The 13,989-nt window shown below is 43.5% G+C and overlaps 1 protein-coding gene across 1 annotated transcript in view; it reads left to right on the plus strand.

Moving 5' to 3' along the window:
- Positions 1-12,464, plus strand: part of SOCS5 (suppressor of cytokine signaling 5) — a 106,990-nt gene extending 94,526 nt beyond the window's left edge. Inside the window, exons 4-5 of the transcript XR_005596292.1 lie at positions 10,941-11,440; positions 11,557-12,464. The gene's annotated coding sequence lies outside the window, so the exon portion shown is untranslated. The remainder of the gene's footprint in view (positions 1-10,940; positions 11,441-11,556) is intronic.
- Positions 12,465-13,989: the final 1,525 nt, after the last annotated feature.

Consider the following 13,989-nt stretch of genomic DNA (forward strand, 5'->3'; position numbering starts at 1 on the left):
CCGGTCAGATGAGGGATTTCAAAACGTTCTGAAGAGTGCATAGAAGTTGGCAGAGGAAATTCACACTGAAGCTATTTTCCCACCAATTCAAGAATACAAGAGTCACTGAAGAAGAAGACATTTTGATTACGAAGCGCGAGATAATTCCATAAGAGACCCCAAACCAACAATTCAAAGTTGAATTCTTTAACCAGGTGCTAGATTGTGCAATACAGTCAGGTGAAGAATGTTTCATGCAGCTCAAGGAACACAGCAGTATATTTGGGATGTTGTATGATATTCCCAAACTCCTGACTATACCTGAAGAAGACCTACATCAGCAATGCAGGGCACTAGAGACAGTCTTGACACATGATGACATGCGCGATATTGATGTGAGTGATTTAGGTGATGAACTGAAAGCCCTTTCAAGATACATTTCAGCAGGATCAATGCCAAAGGCTGTTCTGGAATATATGTGCACAAATAAGATGACCACCCTCTTTCCAAATGCTTTTGTTGCTGTGCGCATACTTCTAATTCTTCCTGTAAAGTTGTCAATGGAGAACGCAGCTTCTCCAAGCTGAAGTCAATAAAAACACATCTACGCTCCACAATGACACAGGAGCAGCCACGGCTCCAGGCACCAGCGCTCCAAGTGCATGCCTGGGGCGGCAAGCTGCAGGGGGCAGCCTGCCGGTCCCTGCAAGGGTGGCAGTCAGGCAGCCTTTGGCGGCTTGTCTGTGGGAGGTCCACCGGTCCCGCGGATTTGGCGGCAATTCGGCGGCGGGTATGCCGAAGCTGCAGGACCGGCGGACCTCCCACAGGCATGCTGCCGAATCCACGGGACCGGGGACCTCCCCCAGGCATGCCAGCGAAGGCAGCCTGCCTGCCGTGCTTGAGGTGGCAGAAAAGCTAGAGCCGCCCCTGCACAGGAGAGGCTGATCGGCCTTGCAACCATCTCAATAGAGCATGAGCTGGCCCAGACTGTGGACCTTCAGGAAGCAGTTCAAATCTTTGCAACCAAGGCAGCATGGAAAGCACCACTTTGATTATTCAAACAGATAAAAATGCCAGTGTTTACTATGCAGACAAGAAAAGTTACATTTGCTGTTCAGGCATTTGAAAATTAAGTGTTACTTCAAATTTTTGAACAAGGCACTTTAAGTTGTTAGTGCTCCTTTCTTGGGGTAGGTAGCGCAGAGCAGTACCATGAGAGGAGTAGAACAGGAAGACGGCAGAATTGAGACTTTCCAAGTTTTGGCCCAAGTGAGGGAGCATAGGGCTCCCCTACTTGAGTTCCCCGCCTCAGAGGCCAAAATGTTGTGGGCCAGCCCTGTGTATAATACAGAAATGAAGATTTGTTGAATAAAATAAGACCCAAGCCATCACCTTACTGCACAGTCCAATCCCAAAATGAACATTTTTTTAAGCTCTGAAAAAGTTTGATTCTCTTTTTAAAGTGAATCTCGCTGCACTTCACTGGCTCCATCATACAAGCTGCTGTCCCCCATCTAGCAAAGCACTCAAGCAGGTGCTTTACTTAAAGTCAATGGGAGGACTACTCAGGTGCTTAAAGTTGAGCACATAGTTAAGTGCTCAGTTGTATCAGGGCAGAGTGCTCAGCCCCTTACAAGATCATGCCTTGCGTTTCTAGGAAGCTACACAGATTTGTATCAGCAGAAGATCTGGCCCTTTATTAAAAAATATATATATTTTTGTCTTTGCTTTGTGCCAGATGTGTTTGCAGGTAGTTCAGGATATTCCTGGGGGTGGGGATGCTACATTTAGGAAAATCTCATTTGAGTTGAGAGGTTTCTCTAAACCCGATTTCCTAATTATGATCAGCTAATGCTGACATCCTTGGTTCAAAGAAATGAAACACCATTATACAGTATAAACAAGTCAATGAAGCTTGGAGATGGACCCTGCTTTAACATAAGAAAACTAGAGATCCCCTGTGGCTTTTAACTCCCCTTTATTTCATTACTTAATTGAATCTGCACTTTCCTTCATTTGCAATTAATTATCTCACCAAAGAAAAGTAATGAAACTGAAAACTTCATTTTCTCTCTGGTGATTTTTATGGTTATCATGGATGTGCTTCTATTGCTTCCTTTTGTGACATAAACATTTTCCATGACTAAGGAAAAGGGAAATCAATGTTGTTTAACTGGGGGCTTTTACATGGTTGGAGGATTAAAATTCTAAGTCATGTGGCTGGTAACTCAGTTCAGACATTTCAGACTAAGAAATGCTCCGGCATTTTGTTTTCAAAGCTAGAGCTGCAAAGTTTAATGAGGGCCGGCTGCAAAGTTCACTAAACCAATGGGAGTTGTTCCACTAACTTCGATGTGCCCTAAAAACACATCTCATAAGTATTTTTAAAATGCATAATAATTAGTACATACTCAGCATACAAGGAAAACACACTGGGACTCTGGCTGATCTTTGAACAAGATACAGAAGGTTAAAGGGCAAGAGCAATACATTTCCCAGCTGTCTCCATTTTTAGTGGACTTCTTTAATGTAAAATCTGGAGTAAACACCCCAAGTCTATATTTCCTGTATGTTATTACTCTCATCTCTGGTGATAAGCATCACTTTTAAAAATTTCTTCATGAAGTTTGTACTCCCTCATTTTTCTGTGTTCCACGTTTATCTCTTCTACACTATTTGCTATTCACATCAGTTATCTTCAGCTGGGTCAGGGCCCAGAGGATAGCATTTCCACTGTGCCTCTAAACCACCTGGCCAACAATGCACCCAGCTCCCTTTTACCCCTGTCTGAATACATGACTTTGTTACCTCCATGGTGCATTTAGTCTTTGTTGGCTCATGGCCTGGAAACTCAAGTCTGAAAGTCTAAGTGGTTGCCAACTATTTACATATAGGTTTTTTTCCCCTTTTCTCCTTCTAACTGTTGCTCAGTTGAAACAATTTGAAAAATTACTATGTAACAACATGGATGTCCCAGTGTTGGCATAATATAAGCAGCTCTAGTCCATCAATTTATATACAAAATGCAAGAGCATATGTTAATGTAACAATGAGGTTCTAATTTTCAACACTTAAAAGTCAGGAAGCACAAAGTTAAGGGCCACTATTTTCAAAGTTATGATATCAGTTGCTTAAATGTTTGGGTGCCAAATCTGAGACACCTTAACAGGGACCTGATTTTCAAAGAGTGCTGAGCACCCACTCTTTGAAAAGAAGGACCCTATTATATGTTTCAGATTAAACATTCAAAATCCCTGGTCACTTCTGGAAATATGCTCAGGCTTAATTTGAAAGCCTGACATGAGCCCAGAGGATCAAGTCTTTTTCAGACCTAGCCTGAAACTTCCCCCCAGACTCGTGTCAGCGCCACCCCCTCATTCATGACGCTCAGCCTGGAGGGTGCTTCCTGCTGTTCTAGCCCTGTGCCCATGGTCTATCTCCAGCCATATCCTGCCTATGAGGTTGGTGTGGCAGTGGCTGTATGCCCCACTCCAATTGATCATCACCTCGAGCTGTGCTGTGTGTGCTGCAAGGTGAGGTACTGCTACTCATCAGTACACTCACTAATAAATCTGCGGGCATGGATGGGCTGACCATGGAGTTCTACCATGTGTTCTGGGATGTCCTCGGTCTGGACCTTGTCTCTGTCTGGGCCGAGTCCTTGTGGAGCAGGGTCCTCCCTCTGTCATGCAAGTGAGCCATGTTCGCCTTGCTATCCAAGAAGGGGGACCTCCACGACCTTCGGAACCCCTGTCTCGCTCCTCATCACAGAGCAGTGATTTCCCTACACACCCGGGGGTCACCTACTGAATTTCCTTTCCACCCCCCCCCCTTTTTTTTTAGTTTAGTTACACACAATTTAGTGACTGTTTGGAAATCTGAATTTAAACAACACTTAAATTAACTTTAAAGCTTATAGCTTATATATGATAAAATAATAAAAATATAAGAATAATAAAAAGTATGATATGACCCTAGACCAGATTTTTTTCCTTCTTTCTTTGTTTTATTTTTTTCATTTTGTTGATGTTTCATTTTCATGGATGTTGGCCAAATAATTTCAAATGATGATTTGTAAGCAAAGTCTCCTAAGCTGAGCTGGAGCTGACAGCTAGTGAGCTGCTGGGGGCTGGCTTCAGGAGCTTATTACATTCACACCTACCCTACCTACTCTACCAAACAGAAAGCAGCTGTGTTGTGTCCAGATTAGATTTTTTTGGGGGTTGGTTTACAAACCACTTGGGGTGTGGGGGGGGGGGGGGATGTGTTGTTGTTCTTGTTGTATAGTAAGGGCAGTAGAAGCCTGTGATGAGATGTGATTTTTGAAGGAGATCAAGAGAGCCTCTCCACTGTTGGAAGACCACTGTGTAAAGACAGAGCTGATTAGGATTTGTTAGTAGATCTTTTGTTCTGTTAAGACCACACTGACTGAAATCACACTGACAATCAATCCAGTCTGCTTAGTCCTGTTGTGGGGACAGTGTAAGAGACAAGTAGTGTTTTTTTGTTTGAGAGACCAAGAGTGCACTAGGCACAGCTGAGCCCACTGAGAGCTGTGAGCTGCTGAACTGAGAGCAGAGCTGAGAGTCACAGAGGTGGAGGTACAGAACAGCAGTGGGGTGGTCAGCAGAAGCAACAGGTGTGGTGTGTGGGCATGCAGCAACAGGGTGGTGGAGTGATGGCCACAGCAAACTGTGCCAACCCACCATTTTTTGTCTCCACCTGAAAACCCCCCACCCTCTCTGAAGCTTCTGAACTCTGAACTTCTGCTGAGAAAGTGAGTGGAGGGTGAAGGAGAGGCAGAGGAAAGAAACATTTGTTTGGGTGATTTAAATTTTGTTTGCTTTGTGCTTGTTTGTTTTTGATTTTTTTTAATTTGAAATAATGATATAAGAATGGAAATGAAACTTATAGATTTAAAATAATTTAAATATTAAGATATTTTTAATGCATTATTTAAAATTTATTGTTATTCATTATGTTGGGAGTTTGTGTACTAAACATTTATTTATATTTATTTTTTACAATTTTATGGTCATTAATTTTTTTAATTTTTTTCATATATATATCATCCCTGTCTCACAGTCAGTTACAATAGTGTGGTCAGAGGGAAAGAATAGAACAGGAATTCAATAGAGTCATCATGAGGGAATGATCAATCCAGCTTCTGGCAAATCCATCCCCATCCCCAGAGGCGGGCATTCCCTCTCCAGGCTCCTCTAATAGGCTACATCCTCTCTCTCCATCAATCTATCTAGCCACAGATAGTCATTTTCTCCAGGAATTTTCTTTTTTTGTTTTCCCTTTTCTGTTCTTTTTAAAACTATATTGAAAAGATTTCCTTACTTCCTTTTTTTTTTGTTTTTGTTTTATTTAAATTTCCTTTTATTTTTTTTTTTCTTGTGTTTTTTAATTTCATTAATTTTTTTTCTTTGTGTCTTTCTTTCTTTAAATAAAATTTTTATGTTTTTTTCTTTTACTTTCTTCTCAGATCTCTTTTTCTTTTTCATCATCCCCCTTAGTCCCATCTCTCATCCTGTTTTAAAAAACTCATCATTTCTCTGTGCCCTCCTCCTCCTTCTTCCCCTTTTCCAATATTTTTATTTGCCCATCTTGTACATTTTTTCACACTTATATATATTTTTAGGATGGGTGACATGATCATCACAACACACAATATTATCATTGGTACTATGGATGATTTATATTTCTAAATGATTATTTTTTCTTTTTTATCTATTTTTTGTTTTACATGGAGATTATTTTTTGTTTTTTTTTGAGTGACTGACTGATCTCTTCCTTGAGTGTTAATCAGAGAATTATCCACAATGACTCCAAGATCTATTTTGTATTGAATTTTAAATGTACATTTTTTGAATTTATATTTGTTTACATTTGTTTTGTACATTATTTCATTTACATCATCCAGTTTTTTTCATTTAATTTTTTTTCATCTCAGTTTTTTTTTCAGTCAGATTTATTTTTAATAATTTTTCTTCACCTCACTTTTTACCCTTTTTTGCCACCTTACCTTGACTGTTTTTTTTGCAAATTTTGCCACCTCACTTTTTCTCACTGTTTACCCCATATTATGAATCACTCTGTCTCCATTCTGAAACTCTTGGTTCCAGTCTATTTATCTGTTATTTATTTATTATTCTGAGAACTTTACTCAGTGACTGATCCATACTTTTTCTTCCCAGTTACTGATGATGGCTTTAATTTTCTTTTTTTTTTTTTTTTTTTTTTTTTTTTTTTTTTAGAAAATATTTTTTTTTAAATGTTTTTTTTTTATATTTTTTTAAAAATTTTTTTATTTGTTAAATAATTTATGTTTTTTATTTCTTTTATTATATTTTTAAATTTTCTTTTTATATATCTCACATATTTATTTTATTTATTTCAAATTCATTTTCATTATTCATATTGACAATGACAAAAGAAACAGGGGATACCCAAGTCAAAGAAAGACACAGAAAATTTCAGCACACCTCTTATACAGATTCATGAGCTTCTTCTTCTGCTTCTTCTTCTCTTCTTCTTTTTTCTTTCTTCTCTTCTTCTCTCTTCTTCTCTTCTTCTCTCTTCTTCAGTGCTCTTCTATTCTTTCATCTTTTGCTATTGTGCCACAGGATTCTACCAGTCTGATATTTCTTTGTTGCTAACACGGCTACCCCTCTGATACTGTCACAGAGGGCAAAGTTGTAGTGAAGGCCATCTTGCTGTGGCTGGGGTCTGTGCTGGTGGACATGGGCCACCTCAATCAGAACTACACCGTCCCTGGCCACTCCATCTTCAATAACCTGTATTTGGTCTGTGACCTTTTGGAGCTTGGGTGTAGGGCTGGGCTGTCGTTCGCCCTCCTGCCCCGGGACCAGGAGAAGGCGTTCAATAGGGTATCCCCTGGGCACTCTGTGGGCATTTGGCTTTGGGCCCCAGTTTGTGGGTTTTCTGCAGGTGCTGTACGCCTCCACAGAGTGTTTGGTCAGCTCAACTGGACCCTGACTGATACGGTCAGCTTTGGTAAGGGATACATCAGGGGTGTCCGCTGTCAGGCCAGATGTATACTCTAGTGATTGAGCCCTTCATCTGTCTCCTCCGTCAGAGGTTAACCGAGTTGGTGCTTTGGGAGCTGGAGTTGCAGCTGGTCCTGTTGGCATATGCCGATGATGTGCTCCTCATGGTCCAGGACCCGGGTGACCTGGGGCGGGTGGAGGCCTGCCAGAAAATCTATTTGGCAGCCTCCTCTGCCCGGGTCAACTGGGTCAAGAGCTCTGGTCTGGTGGTCGGGGATGGGTGGCAGGCAAGCTCCCTCCCACCCGCGCTTCAAGCCATTCAGTGCCTGCTCCAGTGCCTTTTCCCCAACTAGTCCTGTCCATGCTCTGGCACCGGCTCAACACTCTGAGCCTGGCCCCAGGGATCCTGGCCCGGATCCAGAGGGTAACTCTGGTGTTCTTCTGGCTGGCACTGCACTGGATCTCTGCAGGGCTTCTGAGTCTTCCCCTGGAGGAGGGAGGACAGGGTCTGGTCTACCTCCGCAGCCAGGTCCATGTCTTCTGCCTTCAGGCCCTGCAGAGACTCCTTTACAGTGCAGGGAGTCTGGCATGGAGCACGTTGGTACACGCCTTCCTCTGCCACCTCCAAGGGCTCTGATACAACCAGCAGCTCTTTTTTCTCCATCCACGAGGTCTTCCATGAGACCTCTCTGAACTGCCAGCCTTCTACCAGGATGTTCTCCAGACCTGGAAGCTGCTCTTGGCGACCAGGTCCATAGTAGCCACTGAGGGGGTGGATCTCCTTGCGGAGCCTCTGCTACACAACGCCTACCTTTGTGTGCAGGTGGTGGAATCCCCCTCAGTGCGCCGGAGGCTGGTCCTGGCAGAAACCACCAGAATCGGAGACCTCCTGGACTATAACGGGAGGTCTGGGTGGATCCCCAAGTGCTTGGTCGGTGCATGGGGCTCTCCACCCTTCAGACCCCCCTGCGTGTACATCAGGAGGTGGGGGCAGCCTTATCACCCACTTCTTGGGTTTTCTTGAACAGGTCCTGTGAAAGGTGGTCCCTGCCCTCCCCTCACTCCTGGCCCTCCAGACTTTTACATCAGGCCCCTGCCCCGTGAGCCCCTCCTCCCACCCTTCCACAACCCGAGTTGACTGTGTACCTTGCAGCTGGTTCACTTTCAAAACTGCACATAGAGAACAACTCTACATGCTCGTGTTCCATATGTTTCACTTCCTCACCCTCGAGTCCCGCCCTAATACCAAGTGGCAGGACCTACTACCACCTGTAGAGGGTGAAGAACCCTGGTGGGCCAGCCTCTATTCCACCCTGGTCCCATGGTCCTCTGGGATATTGATTCACAGCTCCTTCGTGGAGCCATGAGCACAGGCATATACCTGGCGCAGTTCACCCCAGTCCACGGTGCCTGCCCTTTTTGTAGTGTGAGGGAGAACCTGGTGCATGCTTATCCTGAATGCACCAGATTGTAGCCCCTATTCCAGCTCCTCTGTAACCTCCTGTTGAGGTTCTGGCTGCTTTTTTCCCAACACCTGTTTATATTTGCACACCCTGTCTATGGCTCCACAAAGTTACGAGACCTCCTTGTCAACCTTCTCCTGGCCCTGGCCAGTATGGCCATCTTCAACACCAGGAGAAGGATTCTGGATGGGGAGGTGCTTTGTGACTTTCCATTCCTCCCTGGTCTCACGCATCTGGGCAGAGTTCCTCTGGGCGGTGTCCGCTGGCTCCCTTTGAGGAGCAGTGGGTGCTATCCAGGGTTCTCTGCTTGGTGTCCCCCTCTGAATCCCTAGTTTTGAACCTGTGACCTCCACTCCCTGCCCTGTTATTTCTTAGTTGTCCCCCCACTATTTAGTCAAGTCCTGTGTCCAATGGCTCCTCCAAGATGGCTGGGGGAGGGGCCTTTAGATGCCCCATTATTTCAATAAGGCCTCACTACAGTGGTATATGGCCATTCAGGGGTAGTATGAGACAGGAGCACCATGTAGGCATTGGATTCATGGACATTATATAGGGATACAATAAGGTTTTAAGTTAGCCACATTTTCCTATTTCTGCACAGGGAGGATGTATTACTTCCACGTGCTTTATGAGGGACATGGGCAGTTGTTATATTTCCATTTTTCACTTAATAACTTTTATCTATGCTGTAAAAGAATCCCTAATTTTCAAAACGGGCCTCTATCTTGTGCATCTATGCCCACACAAAGGTAATTCATCTTAGGAAAATATCCTGTTGCCTGTGCAAAATGGTTAATTTCATATGCAGTTGGGTAATTGTTGCATACTTAGCTGTGTATTTGCACCTGTGTATTTGCAACTTAGGCTCCTAGTTTTGAAAATGTGGATCAAGGCACTATGTTAAAACTCAACTAATTTAATTGTACATTGTGATTGCCTGATCTGAATCATATAAACAGGTGTCATATCACATTAATTGTAAATAAACAACTTGCTGCACCACATATCTGATTGTATTAGCCAAAGTCAACAAATCATTTATTTAATAAGTCATGTCCTATGGCGTCTGCACTTTCTTCTGGAAATAGCTTAAGACAGTAATTCAGAGCCTTCATCTTTTCAGAAGAGATGTAAATCCTGTCACAGCTATGAACAGAAAGTGTGTCATGGGCATCATATGTGGTGGCAAACACAAGAAAGTTTTGTCCGTGCCTTGTTTGCTTTGTCATATTTTTCCACAACTTATAATTAATTTGGCTTTTCATTCCTTTCTCTGGCACTATTATCCAGAGTAGCAGTCTGTCAATACCATTCACCTTGAGATCCTCTGAAAAAGATAGCTCATCTCACCCAACCGCCGTTCAGTTATTACTCGACTCTTGCCAAAGACTGACCAGACCTGACCATTGTCACTTTTGGAAGTGCTGTGTGAATACCCGATCTTTTGGTTCACTGACAGTTCCAAAAAATTGAAAAAAAAAATTGGTTTGGGTCAAATCGTATCCAAAAATTCTGAAAAATATTGGTAAAATGGAAAAGTTGGTAAAAATGTAGTATTGGGTCAAATTAAAAGTTTAATTTGATCTGAAACTAACTGTTTCCTTTAGTTTCTGGACACTTTAATAAGGTAGGTGGTAACTCCTCTTCATCATTTTGTAAATCCAGCTCTTCATTTCCTGTGCATTCAGTGAGGTGTGATATACCCAAATTCAGTTCCCCTGCCCCACCGCTGCAGAGCAGGGATTTAAACAGGGGTCTCCACATTACAAGAGAGGGCTCTAACTACTGGACTATGGGGAATTCTGGCGGAGGAGTTTTCTCCGTCTCTCCTGGTAAAGCTGTTGCACCATATATAGAATACTTTACTAGTCATAGAGCCAGAGAACCAGTAGGGAATGACTCTACAGCCTGGTGATTAGGGCACTTATCTGGGAGGGTCTGACTCAAGCTCATGTCCCTCTTTGCCACTGAATACTTAGTTGTTCCACTGCGTATAAATAATTTCCACGGGAACAGCAAATAGGGCAGGCCAAAGAGATACAAAAGGAAGTAGTCAGCAAGGTAGGAGGACAACCAGGAAATTACAGGCACACAGCAGACTGGCGAGGAGGTAGAGGAGATTGTGTGTCAGGGGGGTTGGGGTAGCAGACAGATCAAGGTAGGAACAGAAGAAATATTCATTCAAACAAGGAAAAGGCAGTTGACCATCTTTGTGAGCATGATTCTGGAAGGGTGGAGGGGCTAGAAGGCACACTAGAGAGAATCAAGGAGAGAGAGACAGAGGAGAGGAAGACAGAGTAGTGGAAGCAGACAACATGCTCGAGGCTGAGGGCAGGAGATAGGACAGCAGATGGAGCTGAGGGAAGGTTTTTTTCAAGGCAAGGGATACTAGAGCATGCTTGTATGCATTCTTTGTTCTCTGCTGTGTGTAGCAGCACATGGGGTGATTTGAAGTGATACGCTGACTTCTCTTTCTTTCCAGCAGCCTGAGCGAATCACCTCTGAGTACCCTTCGCTTCAATGAATGGATGGCATTGTCCAGAGCTGAACACCCATCCACTGCATGGACCTGTAGCACACCACCCTTCTGCCACTGAGCCAATATTGTCTTGCTGACAGCGCTAACCCAGCAAATCTTCAGCCATGTACATCATTTCCAGTGTTACAAAGACCTTAAAGGTGCCACCAGACTCCTCGTTGTTTTTGTGGATACAGACTAACACGGCTACCCCTCTGATAAGTGTTGTAAAACTTTCCAGCACAAAGAATGATGGTTTGATATTCCACACCCATCATGAATTTCACTCACTGATGCATTAACTGGGTGAGGACATATTAAATCTGTATCAAAAGAAGCAAGATTAATTAAAGGAATGTTAATCTCATCTTCACATTAGTTCAATGCATACACAGTCTGGTGGGCATGAAAAACTGTACCCAACAGTGGAATCCTGGATCCTGAGCTGTCTGCCAAAACAGAGGGTTAGTAACAGTATAAATTCACACCCCTCCTCCATTGTCTCTTCCTGTGGCCAATCCCTTCCTTGATATATCATCACCAGATCTGAAACAAACTGCATGATTTTGTTTTCTTCTAGGTGGTTGAGTTGTAAAAGGGAACGTGGAGCTGTTTGGTTGAAAAAAGATCTGTGGCTATTGTGAAGGAGAGAAACTCATCAGCTGAGCCACCTGAACTAGATACAGTGTCAACGCTTAAGGCTTGTTCTTCTGTCAAAGGCCATGTGTAGCTCCTGATGGCATCTGTGCTCCAGTGCGGGTTACCTATACCATGCTGCAGGAAAATAGAGTCCCAGACATTTAAAAAAATATATGTACAGTCTCTGAAAGGGCCTGATCCTGTGGTGAGTAGAGTGCACTCAATCCCTTCTGAAGTTACTAATAGCCAAGGACACTCAGTACGTTACAGGAGTAGGCCAGGATGTGCAGTGATACCAAAGAAGGACATATTAGTACTGTACTCTCTTTGGGACAGAGACCATCTGTTCTGTGTTTGTCCAGCGCCTAGCACAGTGAGGCTCTGATCCATAACTGGAGCGCCAAGGGGCTACCACACTGAAATAATAATGATAATAATAGAGTATGAAGTAGTTAAAATGTTTTGAAATGAATTCCTAAAAATAATTCTGTAACCCCAGCAGGGGAGGGGACGCACACACACATTCAGCGTGCTGCCACGCACAGTCAGGCACACAGGGGGACACACACACACACTGTGGCTGGAGTGGAGCCGAAATCACCCAATTCAAGCTTTCATTCTGATTGGCTGGGAACAGGGGCAGGCCAGGGGCAGGAGCCAATCAAAAAGCAAGAAGCTACAAGCTATTATAAAAGCCCTGAAAGCCAAAAAGCTAGCCAACATGCCACGCATGAGCCAACTCAGCCTAAAACAAGCCCAATTTCTTCTTAGTTTTTGTGGATTTGGCCCCCAGCTCCCTCCTCCACCCAAATTCCCTCCCAAACCCCACACCCTTCATCCCCTCCCAACCCCCTGTCCCAGCCCTGAGCCCCTTCCCACATGCAAACTCCCACCCAGAACCTGCACCTTGAACCTCCTGCTGCACCCCAACCCCCTGTCCCATCCCTGGCCCCAACCCAGAGCCCACCCCCCCAGCTGGAGCTGCACCCCCTCCCATACCCCAATCCCCTGCCCCAGCCTTGAGCCCACTCCCACACTCCAAACCCCAAGGGGCCCCACAAAATCTACTAACCCCAGGCCCTCAGGAGAGTTAATCTGTTCCTGATTATGTCCATAATAAAATGAATATGAAATAAAGGTATGGTGCCTTTTAAGGTAAGCAGAGGCCTCAGTATGCTTTTGGCCATGAGTCTATGGAAACAAGGTCTGAGGAGGAAAGCTAGAGATCCTCTCCTAGAGCAAAGCTGAAAGCCTGCACTGAGTTCCATGTGTACTGCATTCTCTATAGTTAAAAGACCACACCCTCCTTCTCCGCTGTGGAGTTTGTGGTGGGGTTGTTAGTCCATCAGTACAATTCATCCCCCCTTGTCCTTCCTGCCTGTGAATGCAGTCCTTGATAAGCTGTACATTGTTGTAGAGCAATGCTTCACTCCCTGCTGATGTATTGCCTAACAGTTATCTAGCCTGCACGAGATGGTTGTTTTGGGTTTTTTATTTTTACTGATAGAAGGAATTTTGTTGGGAATTTGTATACAGAGACTCCGTTGGTAATGGAGATTCCAGGAAAGGAGATTCCACTCTTCTTGTACCACCAAGGTCAAGAGCTCTCCTTCTGCAGTTGTAGAAACTTGTTTTATTTTTAAAGGTCAATCCAGGATTAATGATGGCGAATTCCCTTAACACAGAGGTATAAATTCAGGACAGACATTCCCAGGGTAGCAGACTAGACAGGCCATTGGTCTGTCCTAGTATGGCAATTCCTGTATCCCAAAAGCTGCTTGTCCCGGGCTTTTCACTTACTTTAATAGCAGAATTTGAAATTAGAGGGCTCCACAATTAGTGGAACAGTTTGACATCTTGCCACTACTTCCTCCTATTCTATATTACTCTTCCAAGCAGACATGTAGAACTGTCTGTTTAAAGATAAGCATCAAAGTTAGTTTACCCTTCAGACTTAATTGAGTCTCTCTCCAGAGCACATTCCTTTCTTCCTTTGCTGGCCTAAATTTTATAAATACTCATTTTTTACTTATACTGTCATAGTCTGGAATTCTCCTTCGAGTTAATGTTATTAGTCAATGTCTGTACAGTGATTTGAAAAATATGAAGTGCTGCCGAAGTGTTGAGTTCTGTTGTTAAGTTCTTTTCTTTTCCCTCCAATACTATTTCCAAATTATTGATTTGATCACTGTTTCCACTCAACACAAATTATTCTATGCCATTTCAGTGCTGTATCATTAAAAGTGCATTGTGTAATTGCTGATAGTTAAATGCTAATTTTTCATTGGTTGATGTTGGCCATGTGTCTGTTTATAAAAGCCAAGATGTATCCAATGCATCTCTTTCATAGGTATAACATCAAGACAATTACAAC

This window comes from Mauremys reevesii, linkage group 3 (assembly GCF_016161935.1).
Source record: "Mauremys reevesii isolate NIE-2019 linkage group 3, ASM1616193v1, whole genome shotgun sequence".
Taxonomy (NCBI): domain Eukaryota; kingdom Metazoa; phylum Chordata; order Testudines; family Geoemydidae; genus Mauremys; species Mauremys reevesii.